General features: G+C 35.3%; 1 long non-coding RNA gene across 1 annotated transcript in view; it reads right to left on the reverse strand.

Annotated features, from left to right (window-relative positions):
- Positions 1 to 589: 589 nt before the first annotated feature.
- LOC144305319 (uncharacterized) overlaps positions 590 to 15,396 on the reverse strand; it is a 48,635-nt gene continuing 33,828 nt past the window's right edge. Inside the window, exons 2-3 of the long non-coding RNA XR_013372370.1 lie at positions 5,038 to 5,102; positions 590 to 2,395 (exon numbers count right to left, since the gene is read on the reverse strand). This is a non-coding gene — a long non-coding RNA (uncharacterized LOC144305319). The remainder of the gene's footprint in view (positions 2,396 to 5,037; positions 5,103 to 15,396) is intronic.

The raw sequence follows: 15,396 nt of genomic DNA on the forward strand, positions 1-15,396 counted from the left end.
GATTTTTTTAATCCATCCATTCACTCTATGTCTCTTGATTGGTGATTTCAAATCATTCATATTTTGAGTGATTACTGGTATGTAAGGATGTACTACTGCCATTTTATCTTTCGCCTTCTGGTTGTTTTGTCTCCCCATTGTTTCTTTGCCCTTCCATTTCTTTTTTTTTTTTTTTTTTTTTGCCCTTCCATTTCTGTCTACCTTTCTAACATGATGACTTTCCATGGTGATTTGCTCAGTCTTTTGGGATTTTTTATTTTTCTGTTTTTATGTTTTGTGTCTCTATTCTAGATTTTTGCTTTGTGGTTACCAGAAGGTTTACACCAAACATCTCATAGATATAATAGTCCTTTTTCTGCTGATATCAGCTTATCTTCATTTTCCTGGAAAGGTTCCATTCTTTAACTCTTCCCCTTTAATATTTTTGGTGTCACAAATGACTTCTTTTTATGCTGTGATTTTTACTAAGGTTAGAAGATATAACCTTTATACCATAGTTAAGAGTTTAATATAGTATTCTTTAAAAATTACAATATTCTTTTTTTCAAATATTATTTATTCACGAGAGACATACACAGAGAGGCAGAGACTTAGACAGAGGGAGAAGCAGGTTCCATGCAGGGGTGCTGATGTGGGACTCCATCCCGGGACTCTGGGATCACGCCCTGGGCTGAAGGCCGATACTCAACCACTGAGCCACCCAGGCATCCCAAGTTACAATATTCTATCACCTAATCAGAGTTGTATGTACTCTCATCTTTTCATTTCATCTTGAAGAGCTCCTTTCAACATTTCTTTGAGGCAGGTCCAGTGATGATGAACTCCTTCAAATTTTGTTTGGGAAAGCTTTTATTTCTCCCTCATATCTGAAAGATAACTGCTGGATTGAGTATTCTTGGCTAGCAATTTTTATCTTTCAATATTTGAATATGTCATTCCACTCTCTCTTGGCCTGTAGATTTTCTGCTAAGAAATCTGCTGATTAGCCTAATGGGTGGTGTAGTTTTGTAGGTTATTGTATCCCCCACCCCCCGCTGTTTTTAAGATTCTTTATTGCTGACTTTTGATAGCTTTATGATAATGTGTCTTGGAGAAGGTGATTTGGCATTGAGATAATGAGGTGTTCTATGACCTTCGTGGACGTGTATATCCAGTTCCTTCCCCAGGTTTGGGAAGTTCTCCACTTTCATTTCTTCAAATCTGCCCTCCCCCCCTTCTCCTTCTGGGACATCCATTATTATGTTGGCTTTTCTAACAGAGTCAGACAGTTTTCATAGGGTTTTATCACTTTTTAAAAATCTCAGTTCTTTTTCTTCTTTCTCCTTAAGAATTTCGATGTTTCTATCCCTGAGGTGGTTAATTCTCTCTTCCATATGATCTGCTCTATTCCCAATGCATTCTAATGCATTTTTATCTCATTTATTGAGTTCTTCAGTTTCAGAATTTGTTTGGTTCCTTTTTAGAATTTCAATTTCTCTGGTAAAATACTCCTTCCGTTCATTAATTTTTTTCCTAGGCTTATTGTATTGCCTGTGTTTTCTTGTAGCTCATTGGTTTTCTTCATAATGGCTATTTTAAACTCTTTATCAGTCAGATTGCATTCTCCCACACCTTTGGGTTCAGTTGCTGGAAAATTGTCGTTTTCATGTTGTGATACCATATTACCATGATTTTTCATGGGGTTTGATAAAGCAGTACCTCTGCATTTGAAGTAGCAAAGACCTTTCTTGTTGAGTCAATGCTTTGTTTACTTTGATTCTAACAGTTCAACAGGTTGGTAGTAGAACAGTAGGAACAGGTGGTTCCTTTTGTCTTCCAGAAGGTGATGCTATGGCACAAGTTTTTGGTTTCCCTTAACTGAGCTGACCTACCCCCTCAGGATGGGACTCTGTTAAAAAAAAAAATGTGGCAGAGTGGGGGCCAGTGTGTACTCAGCATTGGGGCTCTAGCTATGCCTATAGCCTGGTGGGGAAATCCTCAAGTAAGTGGAGGAGAACCCCAGAGGTCCATGGACAGTTCCCAGTACTTCCCAGGGAGGCACTTTCTCTTTGCCTACTTCTCTTTACCTTTCCCCTCAAGCTCTGCAGTTTCTCCTCAGAGGAAAAAACTGGTCCCTCCAGTTGCAGCACACTCAGCTGGGCATGTCTCCACTCACCACCTTCATCCTCCACCTCTTTAGAAAGGTCATGCTGGCTTGCTGATGAGCCCGCCACACTGTCTTCTCTGTAGTCATCAACTCTACTGCCACGGCTCCACTGCCCCGTCCCTTGCTCTTCCATCTCTGCAGTCTAGTCCATCCTCTTTCAGATGCACAGAAGGGTAGATACCTAAGGCATCCTTGTATGCTGTGCAAAGCTTTTTAATTTGTTATTGTTGGTTTGGGATGTCCAACTAGCTGCAAATCAAAAAGGAGAGAAAAAGGAAAGAACTCATGCCGCCATGATGCTGACATCACTCTGAGCAATTTCTCCTTATTACTCTAACTCCTTTGTTTGAAAACTAGTATTTATTTACTTATTTTGACACCTTAAAGGGAGGTAACCATGTCCACTTCAGACCATATAAATATTAGGAACTCTTAATTTTATCCAGGAACCCCAGAAGTAAACAAATGTGACAAACCCAGGGTAAGTGTTCTGCCCAATGTGTATATCCAATAATTAGCCAAATAGTTCCTGAAAATAGTTCTAAAAACTGACCTCATGTCTATTTTGAAATAAAATAGTTTTAGAATATATATTTAACTTTCTGAAACACAGAAAACCCTATTTTTGTGGGGAGGGTATGATCCTTTCATCGATATCTAGAATTGACATTGATGGAGCACAGTTTCTTCTAATCAAAATGTGTGCTATGGTTTGAGTTCCTGACACTATCAGTCTTGGACCCCAGGTAAGACTCTCTAAATGAAGATTATAATGTGGTTTTGGCTGAATGTGTAATAGACAGCTTTACCCAATCTTTCTACATCTAAGTGCCATGTCAGAAACTTGTTAGGGAGAATGATGTGTTGTAAGGCTGCAGGGCTTGTGGTAGTTTTGAATTCATTTTTGTACAAACAGGGCGGGACAAGTTGTTATATCTGTACTAGCCAGATAGATTTTGAAAGGGAGTTATCAATTATTATACTGACAGGACCATATCATTTTGAGCACAGTCATAGCTAGCCCAGCTCAACCACAGTTAAGGTAGTAAATATTTCTGTTTAAAATATTGCATCCCCAAACTTTGGGCTGACAGAAATAACACTTGATGCCATATAAATAACAACGTAGGTCATATACCATTTTACTACACATCCCACCTCTGGCCCTACTCTTGTTATTCTTGTCTCTTTGCTTGTCATTCTCCCAGATGGTTTCTAAGCGTCTTGAGGATAGAGATCATGTACTGTCCATCTTTGTATCCTCAGAGTGTAACTTAATGCCAGGCACAAAGTAGGTTCTTACATTTTTGGAATGATTTAAAAAACTGAATTAAAAGGCGATAACTAAAGACACAATTAGCCAGTACTTCCCACAGTAAGTAGGGATGGACTGTGGATATATGATTTCTTCTTCCTGTTTAAAATCTCTACATAATTTTATGTACTAACTGGTTATAACTACCAAGGAGGAAATGAAAGTAGTCTTTCTTAGAAGATTATGTAGATCTTTCCAAGATTTCATTTTATTGAATTATGTCACCTCCTCTAGTCTCTTTGAGGGGCACTCCAAATAAATGGTAACCTCAGTAAAGGTAGATACCATACATATTTTGCCAACCAATCTATTTGAAGTGCCAACAATGGTGCCTGACATTTTATAGATATTTAACATATAATTGTTGAATTATCAGTGAGCATTTTTGTCAATTTATACCTAGTTTCATTCTAAAAAATGATTGGGGAAACCTTACATAGATAGATACAAGTAGAAAATAAATCTATAAAAATTGGAGTAAGGGGATTGGGTACAAAGAATAAATTGGAGGAGTAAGACAGATATATGGAAATACATGAGATTATTATGATTATTATGAGATTTTTACAAGACTATTGTCTTGTACAGTTGTTAAATATAAGCCTTTTATTTTTTTACCTTATGAATGACAAAAAAAAAAAAATACCCAAACCGGTAACACTATAGCAGATGCTGTCCGTGTTCTGCTGTGTATGTTGCCTAAACCTTTCAGTGTGTTCCAGGTAATATTCAGGTGACCATTCCCACATCTGTGCCTAGGACTCTTTACCCCAAAACTTTAGGAAGCAGATGAAAGTGCTAACCACTTAATACCCTGGGGCAGCCTCAACTGAACACTATCAAGAAGTGGTGAACAAATATCTTTATCTCCATATCACTTAGGAGTGACCCTTCTAAGGCACAAGTTTTCTGGTTGTTGTTGTTTTAAATCATTTCCCACAGTCTCTCTGTGGGATTAAGCTTCAGTAGCCCACTCTGGTAGCTTTTTCATTTCCTTCCATATTTGGTAATACCTCACCACTTTTTTCCAGTGTTCCTGCTTTTCTAAATAAACTACTTTTAATCTGATCTTTGTCACAGAGTGTGTTTCCACAGCAAAATAGGATATAAATAAAAATTATATTCCAAGGGTAACAAGAACAAAATAAGCTGTATTAACAGGCAGAATACTTTTCTGAAGAAAAGCTGGTTCATGGACACTCCTAGAGGGGGCAATGGCTGATGGGTAAAACAACATCTCTGATAATATCGATCAGGCAATGTCTCTGTCTCCTATGATCATGAGACTTCTCACTATGAGAAGAATTTAAAGAAGAGAAAAGAACATTTAGTCCAGCTGCAGAAAACAGAAATCTTTATTCTGGATTCTCTATAAACTAGTTTAGGATTACTCTATCTTTGCTCACTTGACTACCATTCCATTTTCAGCCCATTCCTCATCTACTTTTGCCACTTTGGCTTTACTCATTTGAAGGCTGGTATTCATTAGCTACTTGTTATAGTTTTGGCTGACATACTGCTCACTTTGCAAGTCTCGACACACATCTGGTGTCACATGTTTTCCTTATAAATTTACCTTCCATTATAAAAGTTGTCATGCATGATCTCTATGGAGATGAGCAGCCTTTCCTTTGTTTTCTCCTGGGGAAAGAAAAAGGAAAAGATGATGTGCTGACACACCAAATATTTAAACCAAATACTTCATTAACGTACCTATAAATTTTTTATTTGCAGTCCGATGGGCAGTGTAGTTCATTGCATGCATGCTGGTCTTGGACACAAGTGGTTGTCATGTCTCCTAAAGCATCTGCCATATAATTCTAGCAAGTAACTGTGGCTGACTTTTCTAATACTCCTGTTTCTTTTGCCATCCCTTAATTCAACAAAAGCCAGAAAACAAAATTCCAGGAAAACAAGTGTTAACAAAGAATTGGATGAAGTGAGAGATTCAAGCCATGGGTAGATAATTGAAAATAAGCAGATTGTGCCATAGTTGGTCTAGTTATTTTAGCTTCTTTGACAGCTTGTTCAGAGCACCATAGTCTAGCTGTGATTAATTGTTTGGCTATCACTTGTTAATATGGCAGGGTAAAAAAAAAAAAGAAAAAAAAAGAAAAAACAATTATGCTACTGAAGGTTAGGCATGTTCTATAGACATAGCAAAAAACTTCAAAATGAAATATATTGGTGAATAATTAAGTGGTGACTAATCAGTGCAAACTACCAGTATGGAAAATTCAGCATTTCTCAACACCTGCCACCCTCCCTGCTCTCCCTTTCCCAGCAATCCTCCTTTTCACACATCTGAATATGTGCTATCTTCAGTAGGTACCAGAACTGTCAGTTTGTTTATATATGGTAAACACTATAGCTAAATGTTAATGGAGAAACAACACTTGCCTCAGTCTAATTTAGGTAAGGCAATATCACTCTGGATCTTAGAAAACAGATTAAAATAATATAGGTCCCTGGGGGGCGGAGGTCAGCACATAGTTGGAGAGTAGGAGAACTATTATAGGGGATTTTATTAATAATAAACATTTGCTGAAAACTCTTTTAGTGCTAAACTCATTACTAAACTGCCTTTATGCTATTCCATGTTTAATCCTGACAATAATATTGAGTTAAGAACTACAATGATTCCTCCTTAACAAATAAGGTAATTGAGGCAGGGAGATTAGTTGTCTGAGAGTAAATAGTAGAGTTAGAATTTTTATTCAGACTGATTCCAGAACCAACAGTCTCAAAGGAACCCAATACTCAGGGAACCAGGTGAATATACCTGATGGATAGCTCATTACAAAATGAAAGGAAAAAGAAATGAGAGAAGAGCAAGACGAATCTAGAAATGTTCAGTAGCTAAGCATGAGAAGAGAAAGCTATTAGGTTCCAGCACTTCCCAGAAATTCCAACAATACCAATGAAGAGATTTCCCAGGAACACAAGAACAATGAACACTGGATCAGAAATGGCTTGAGTCTGAGCATTGACGACAGATATTTAAGAAAATAGTATTATCAACTAAGTAAAAAAAAAAAAAAAATGTCTGTACAAACTTGTTTCGTGTCACACAGATTTCCTAGATGTCATTAGCAATTTAAGAATAGCTGCTTCATTGAGACCAAGTGTGTTGTCTTCCTCAACACTTGTTTCTGAGTTGCAGACTCACTTCTATGTGGATAAGAAAACAGAGGAGCAGGGCTAGCCATCCAGACCACGCTTACACAACACGGGCAGCTAGCCAATTGCTTTTTACCAAGTTTTACATTAAATTTACTTCAAAGCGTGTTTCAAGTCTCAACTTATTTGCCTATGTTGTTAAGGACAGAACAATAACTATAACAAAATTTTATTTTGCTACATAATCCAGGTACTGTAGAAGAGGTGAGGAAGAATAGGAATAGTATTTTTGAAAGGAGTAATACTGAATAATGAGCAGAGACCATTACTATAAGTTAATGGAGAGGGATAAAATTGGTTAATTTATATATTGTAACTTTTACAGATGTTTTATATGGAAAAGAAAGGTTTGAGAAATGCTACATGTGTTTTTCTTCTCTTATTTTCATTGTATATTTAAATATAAAAGTCCTGCAAACTCCTTCAGTAAAAAGAAATTTTACTAAATTTGCTTAACTTTCTGTTTTCTAAACATAATTCACCCATAGAATCTTTTTTTTTTTTTTTCTTTTCAGAGAATGCCTTTTAATATCTACCTGGTGAATCTTAGATCCAATTTGGGGAAATTTTTCTATAGTCAAGTCACTTCATCTTAGTAAGAAATTATAAGGTAATTCATATCGATATAGATATAAATATAAACATTTATATAGTCCTCACCGTATGGCAAGCAAGTATTGTAGGTTGTTGGTAATGACAAAAATTCCTATCCTTATAGAGTCTGATGTTGCCTCTGACAAGTTGGCTTCTCTAGAATAGAACAGTCTTATTGATAACAGACTTCAGTTGGTGATTTTCAGAGCATTCCCAAGAATCAAACTGATATTTTAAAACCATTAAAAACTAAAGCAGGGATGCCTGGGTGGCTCAGCGGTTAAGCGTCTGCCTTCAGCTAAGCACATAATCCTGGACACCCAGGATCGAGTCCTATGTCAGGCTCCCTGCATGGAGCCTGCTTCTCCCTCTGCCTAGGTCTCTGCCTGTGTGTGTGTGTGTGTGTGTGTGTCATGAATAAATAAATAAAATCTTTTTAAAAAGTAAAAAAAAAATTAAAAACTGAAGGAAACATATGATATCCCCTCAAACCTGAGATTTCAGACTTAATGAAGGCTGTATCAAAAGGAGATATAATTCAGATATTGACTTACATCTATGTAATCCAATATAGCCTTATAAATCAGTCACATTTAATAAATATTTATCTTGCTTTAATTGCTACTTTGGGTGTTTCAGTGGTCTCACTCTGAAGTGCACTTCAATATTTATTAGATATGATTTTTATTTCTAAGGTAATCTGTACATTTTTATTTTATTTTTATGATTCAAATTTACTTTGCCTACTTCTACAAGATTTAAAGATTACATTTGATACCTGATCTTGAAATATTAATTTCTGCATTTTCACAAATCATTGCTAAATGGCATTATTCTCTCCACCTTCCCATGACCCACAGTCCATATACCCAGATATGTTCACTCTCCATCTAACTTGCTAACATTGTGTACCCTGCCCCCACATTCTCCTGCAGATCTGCCCTATACAACTTGCCCACTCAGCAGGAGTTCCTTCACAGTGGTTCCTGACACATCTCATTCTATAAGCAGCCCAGATAAGGACTTGTGTCAATCTTGTCTTGTAGAGAGGGGGAGATAACCATATACACGAGTTCAAATGCAGCCCCAGCAGTAGGCTGGCAGCACACATTTGCTCTAATTGCTAGTCCATCCACCAAAAAATACTCACAGAAGGCAGCATAAGTAGAGAGCTCTATATGTCATAGTCACTGCAATCCCAGTAGATGGACTGGGTGCAGATATCTGGGCTGTGGTGTTGTCCACCAACAAAAGCCTCTCAAGGGACAATGCAGGGAGAGTGCCATGCAGGGACAATGCAGGGAGAGTGCCCTGACTGCAATCCAAGCAAATGGGCAGAAGGTACGGTCTGATGTAACCACACAAGGCAGCCCCAGAATGGCCCTTTCATGGCACAGGGACCAAACCCTATCCTCATTAAGCAAAGTGGGCCATTGCAGTTTATTGGACTAACAGCAAATGCAGCTCAGCCACAATAACAGAACACACATGACACAAATAGGAGATACCCCCAAAGTGCTTGGTTCTGGTGAATGGAGTATATTGCACTGCAGGGCACCACAGGACCTCTTCTTCTTAAGGCTATCATTTTCAGGATCAGGAACCATAGATAACATTCCTACTACATAGAAATAAACACAGAACTTACCCAAAGTGAGGAAACAGAGGATTATGTCCCAAATGAAAGAACAGAGCATAATCACAGCAAAAGAGCTAAATAAAATGGAGATAAGCAACATGCCTAATAGAGAATTCAAAGTAATAGTCATGAACATATTAGTGGACTTCAGAAAAGAGTGGAGGATTTCAATGAGACCTTCAACAGAGGCATTTTTGTTAAAAAAAAATCAAAGATGAAGAACTTAGTAACTAAAATTAAAAATACACTAGAGGGAATCAGTAGTAGATTAGAGGAAGCAGAAGAACAGATCACCAAGCTGCAAGACAGAGTAATAGAAAGCAATCAAGGTGAACAGCAAAAGAATGATTAAAAAAAAAAAGAATAGATTAAGGGAACTCAACAACACCATCAAGTGTAATAGCTTTTGCTTTATATGGGTCTCAGTGGGAGGAGAGAGAGAAAAGAGGGCAGAAATTTTATTTGAATAATAACTGATAACTTCCCTTATCTAGTGAAAGAAACAGACATCTAGATCCAAGATGTACAGAGAGCCCCTGGCAGAATCAACCCAAGGAGGTCCACACCAAAGTACACAATAATTAATATGGCAAAAAGTAATGATAAAGTGAGAATTTTAAAAACAGCAAAACAGTTACATACAAGGGAAACCTCACAAGGCTATCAGCTGGTTTTTCAGCAAAAAACTGTGGGTGAGGAGGGAGTGGCATGATGTATTCAAGGTGCTTAAAGGGGAAAAAAAGCAAAAAACAAATAAGCAAAAAGACCTTCACCAAGAATACTCTAACCAGCAAGGGTAACATTCAGAAAGGAGAGATAAAGAGTTCATTTTGTAAAACAAAATAACAAAAACAACAAAAACTTATCTATTTTTCTAAAGATTTTATTTATTTATTCATGACAGACACACAGGGAAAGAGAGAGGCAGAGACACAGGCAGAGGGAGAAGCAGGCTCCATGCAGGGAGCCCGATGTGGGACTCGATCCTGGGTATCCAGGATCGGGCCCTGGGCTGAAGGCGGCACTAAACTGCTGAGCCACCCGGGCTGCGCAACAAAAAATAATTTAAAGTTCATCACCACTAAGAAGCCTTACAAAAAACATTATAGAGAATTCTTTGGTAGAATGTAAAGGCCATAATCAGAAGTAAGAAAATTAGGAAAAGAAAAAAAAAAAATCACAGGTAAATACAAACATAATAAGAGTAGATTAATCACTTATAAAACCAGTACAGAGGTTAAAGCACAAAAGCAGTAAAATCAATTGTATCTATAAAAATCAGCCCAGGGATTTACAAATAAAGAATGTGAAGCATGATATGCACATAAAACATGGGGGAGGGGTAAAAATCCAGCACTTTTAGAATGGGTACAAACATATGCAGCCATCAACTTAATATAGACTGCTATATGTATAGGTGTTACATATCAACCTAATAGTAACCACAAGTAAGAAACCTGTAATAGATATACAAAAAATAAAAAGAAAAGAATCTAAGCATTTTACTAAGAAAGCCTTCAAACCAAAAGGGAAGACAGAGAAGAAAGGAACAAAGAACTACAAATACAACCGTAAAACAAGTAACAAAATGGCAATATATGCATAGCTATCAATAATAACTTTGAATGTAAATGGACTAAATGCTGCAATCAAAAGACATAGGGTGATGGAATGGATAAAAAGCAACGCCTATGTAGAAGAAACTCACTTGAGCCCTAAAAACACTTGCAGAATGAAAATGAAGTGATGGAAAAACATTTGTCATGTGAACAGAAGAAAGGTGGGGTGGCACTGCTTGTGTTGGACAAAATAAAATTTAAAATAAAGACTATTACAGGAGACAAAGAAGGATCCTACATAGTCATAAAGGGAACAATCCAATGAGATGATTTAATCATTGTAAATATTTATGCATCCAAACATGAGAGCACCGAAATACATAAAGCAGCTATTGAGAAATCAATAGTAATAAAATAGTAGTAGGGACCTTTAACATCCACTTATATCAATGGGTACATCATCCAGACAGAGAATCAACAAGGAAACAGCAGTCTTGTTTTTTGTTTTTGTTTTGGTTTGTTTTGAAACAGCGGCTTTGAAAAACACACTGGACCAGATAGATCTAAAAGATATGTTTAGAACATTCCATTCTAAAACAGTAGAACACATTATTTTTAAGTTTACATGCAACATTCTCTAGAGTAGAGCACAAAACAAGCTTCAATGGCTTCAAAAAGACTGAAGTCACACCATGCATCTTTTCTGACCACAATGTTATGAAACTAGAAATTACAAGAAAAAAATCTGCAACACAAATACACAGAGGCTAAATAACATACTTCTAAACAATGAATGGGTCAACCAAGAAATCAGAGGAAATTTAAAAACATACATAGAGTCAAATGAAGGTGAAAATATGATGGTCCAAAATTTTTTGAATGCAGCAAAAGCTATTCTAAGAGGAAAGATTATGGCAATACAGGCCAACCTAAAGAAGCAAGAAAAAAAATCACAAACTACGTAATCTTAAAGCAGAAATAAGTGAATAGAGACTAAGCAAATAAGAGAACAGATCAATTAAACCTAGGAGCAGTTTCTTTGAAAATATAAAGTTGGTAAACCTTTAGCCAGATTCATCATAAAACAAAATAATAACAGAAGACTCAAAATCAGAAATGGAGAATAACAAATGACAACACAGAAATACAAAGGATCATAAGACAATATTATGAAAAATTATATACCAGGAAATTGAACAACCTAGAAGTGGGTAAAATTCCCACTTTGGAAACATAACTTTCCAAAACTGAATCAGGAAAAAAATAGAAAATTTGAACAGACTGACTGCCAGAAATGAAATTAAATCAGTAATCAAAAAATGCCCAACCAACAAAAGTCCAGGACCAGATGGCTTCACAGATCAATTTCCACCAAATATTTGAAGATATATTAATACTAAGTCTTCTCAAATGATTCCAAAAGATAGAAGAGGAAGGAAAGCTTCCTATAATTGATTCTATGAGGCCAATATTACCCTGGTACCAAAACTAGATAAACTGCAAAAAAAAATTTTTTTTGAAAGAAAGAAAGAAGAAAGAAAGAAGAAAGAAAGAAAGAAAGAAAGAAAGAAAGAAAGAAAGAAAGAAAGAAAGAAAGAAACCATAGGCCAATATCTCTGATAAACATCAATGTAAAAATCTTCAACAAAATATTAGCAAATCAAATCCAATGATACATTTAAAAAATCATTCACCATGATCAAGTGGAATCTATTCCAGGGATGCAAGGGTAATTCAAATCAATCAGCATGATACATCACATTAACAAGAGAAAGGATAAAAACCATATGATCATCTCAATAGATCCAGAAAAAGCATTCAACAAAGTACAACATTCATTCATAATAAAAACTCTCAACAAAGTAGATTTAGAGGGAACATAACTCTATATAATAAAGGCTATGTATGAAAAACCCACAGTAACATCATAATGACTGGTCAAAAACAGATCAGGAATAAAACAAAGATGCTCATTCTTATCAATTTTATTCAACATAGTACTAGAAGTCCTAGTCACAGCAATCAGGTAAGAAATAAAAGGCATCCAAATTGGAAAAGAAGAAGTGAACCTTTCACTATTTGCAGATGACATGATACTATTTTATAAAACCCTGAAGACTACACTAAAAAGCTACTAGAACTGATAAATGAATTCAGGAAAGTCACAGGACACAAAATTAATACACAGAGATATGTAACAATTCTATACACTAATAGTGAATTAGCAAAAAGAGAAATTAAGAAAACAATCCCGTTTACTATTGCGAATAGTAATTTAGAATTACTAGGACTTGTAGGAATAAAATTAACCAAGGAGGTAAAAGACCTATACTCTGAAAACTGTAAAACATTGAGGAAAGCAATTAAAGATAACACAAACAAATGGAAAGAAATTCCATGTTCATGGATTCAGAGAAACAATATTGTTAAAGTGACCATACTACCCATAGCAATCTACAGTTTTAAAGTAATCCCTATCAAAATACCAACCATATTTTTTACAGACCTAAAAAAATACAAAAATTTTTATGGAACCATTGAAGACCCTGAATAGCCAAAATAATCTTGAAAAAGAAGAGCAAAATTGGGGGTTATCAAAATCTGAGATTACAAAGCGTTATTAATCAGAACATTATGGTACTGGATCAAAAATTGACACAAATATCAATGGAATATAATAGAGTCCAGAAATAAATGCATACATTTATGATCAATTAATCTCTGACAAAGGAGGCAAGAATATACAATAGAAAAAAGTCTCTTTGACAAATGATGTTGGGAAAACTGGACAGCTACATGCAAAAGAATGAAACTTGACCACTTTATTACAACATACACAAAATAATCTCAAAATGGATTAAAGACCTAAATGTGAGATCTGAAACTGTGAAATTCCTAGAAGAAAACATAGGCAGTATTTTCTTTGACATTGGCTATAGAAACATTTTTTTCGAGCTATGTCTCCTCTGGCAAGGGAAACAAAAGCAAAATTAAACTGTTGGGATTACACCAAAATAAAATGCTTTTGCACAGGAAGCAAACAACAACAAAAACAAAAACATAAAAAGCAACCTACTAAGTGGGAGAAGATATTTGCAAAAGACATAGCCAATAAGAGTTTAAAATCTAAAATATATGAGGAACTTATACAACTTGACACCCCCCAAAATAAAAATAATCTGATTAAAAATGGACAGAAATCATGAACAGACATTTTTCCAAGGAAGACATACAGATAGCCAACAGACACATGAAAAGATGCTCAATATCATTAATCAGGGAAGTGCAAATCAAAATAAATATCACCTCACATCTGTCAGAATGGCTAAAATAGAAAAATAAAAAACACAGGAAATAGTTAAGTGTTGACAAGGGTATGGAGAAAAAGAAACTCTCAGGTACCATTGGTGGGAATGTGAACTGGTGCAACCACTGTGGAAAACAGTATAGAGATTCCTCAAAAAATTAAAAATGGAACTATCCTACAATCTAGTAATCACATAATTAGGTATTTACCCAAAGAATATGAAAACACTAATTGGAAAAGATGCATGCACCCCTAGGTTTATTGCAGCATTATGTATAATAGCCATGATATAGCAAAAATTCAAGTATCCATCCATAGATGAATGAATAAAGAAGATGTGGCATATACATACAAGCTATAATAAAGAATGAAATCTTGCCATCTGCAACATGGATGTATCTAGAGGGTATAATGTTAAATGAAATAAGTCAGAGAAAGACAAATACCATACATCTCACTCATTTGTGGAATTTAAAAAGCAAAAAAAAAAAATATGAACAACAACAAAAATAGACTCTTAAATGTAGAGAACACACTGGTGGTTGCCTGGATGAGGTGTATACAGGGGATGGGTGAAATAGGTGAGGGGGATTGAGAGTACATTTAACATGAGGAGCACTGATTAATATATAGAATTGTTAAATTTGCTATATAGTATACCTGAATAATATAACACTGTCCATTAATTATACTTGAATTAAAAAAACTTTTCAAAGATGAAATGATTTTGTGGGAGTTAAGCCTCCCAAAATAAAAAAAGTATGTAACATGATCATTTAGAAAGAGATGTAATCAACAGAGCATTTTTCTATTATGTTTTTGATACAATTCTCAGGTTTTAATTAGTAATTGAAAATACTGAATTTCAAAGAGTGTAGTCATTCTAGGAGTCTAAGTAAAAAGAACATTTCAGGTTCGGATGGTGGGGCACTTTTGAATTCCATTTTGGTTGAGAATTTTGTTATTTTGTAATGAAATGTGTTGGGTTCTCATTTTTCTGGAGCAGTGATATGTTAGGAACATTAGAAAATGAGTAGTCATTGTGAAGTGAAACCAGATTATTCTGAACCATACTGTTTGCATGATATGAATAAGCTCTCTGAGGACAAATTCTGAATCAACTTTACATTCTTCCAAAGCCAGGCAATTTGTAAGAAGGGATTTAATAAATATTTGTCAAATGAGTGAATGAATAAATGAATTATTTAACCGATAAATGCAATAGCAAATCCTGGCCACCTTTAATAGCACTTTTCCAAAGTGCCAGAATTACAAGTTTACAAAGTTTGGAAGTAAGTTTAAAATATAGAATTGATTTCAGTACCTGAATTGCATGTTATAAAGAAAAGTAGCTAATGATGTGAAGGAACATTTTGTTATAACTGTAGCCCAGAATATAGCCATTTCCATTCCGGAGACAATGTCACAGGTCATATAAATACCATTTCATTTGTCCAGACATTGTTCTAGGTATTGTGGATGCAATAAACAAAATTCCTTCCTTAAAGAGTTTGTGGAGTTTAAGTAAAATCTCATGTGGCAAAAATTTTATGAATAAAAAAGTGGAATAAGAGAAATAGTGAGGCATATTTCAAATATGCTCTTAAGTCATTCTATTTATTTGATATTTGATTATATTTAAAATAAGGTATTTCA

This window comes from Canis aureus, chromosome 35 (genome assembly GCF_053574225.1).
Source record: "Canis aureus isolate CA01 chromosome 35, VMU_Caureus_v.1.0, whole genome shotgun sequence".
In the NCBI taxonomy this organism is placed as follows: domain Eukaryota; kingdom Metazoa; phylum Chordata; class Mammalia; order Carnivora; family Canidae; genus Canis; species Canis aureus.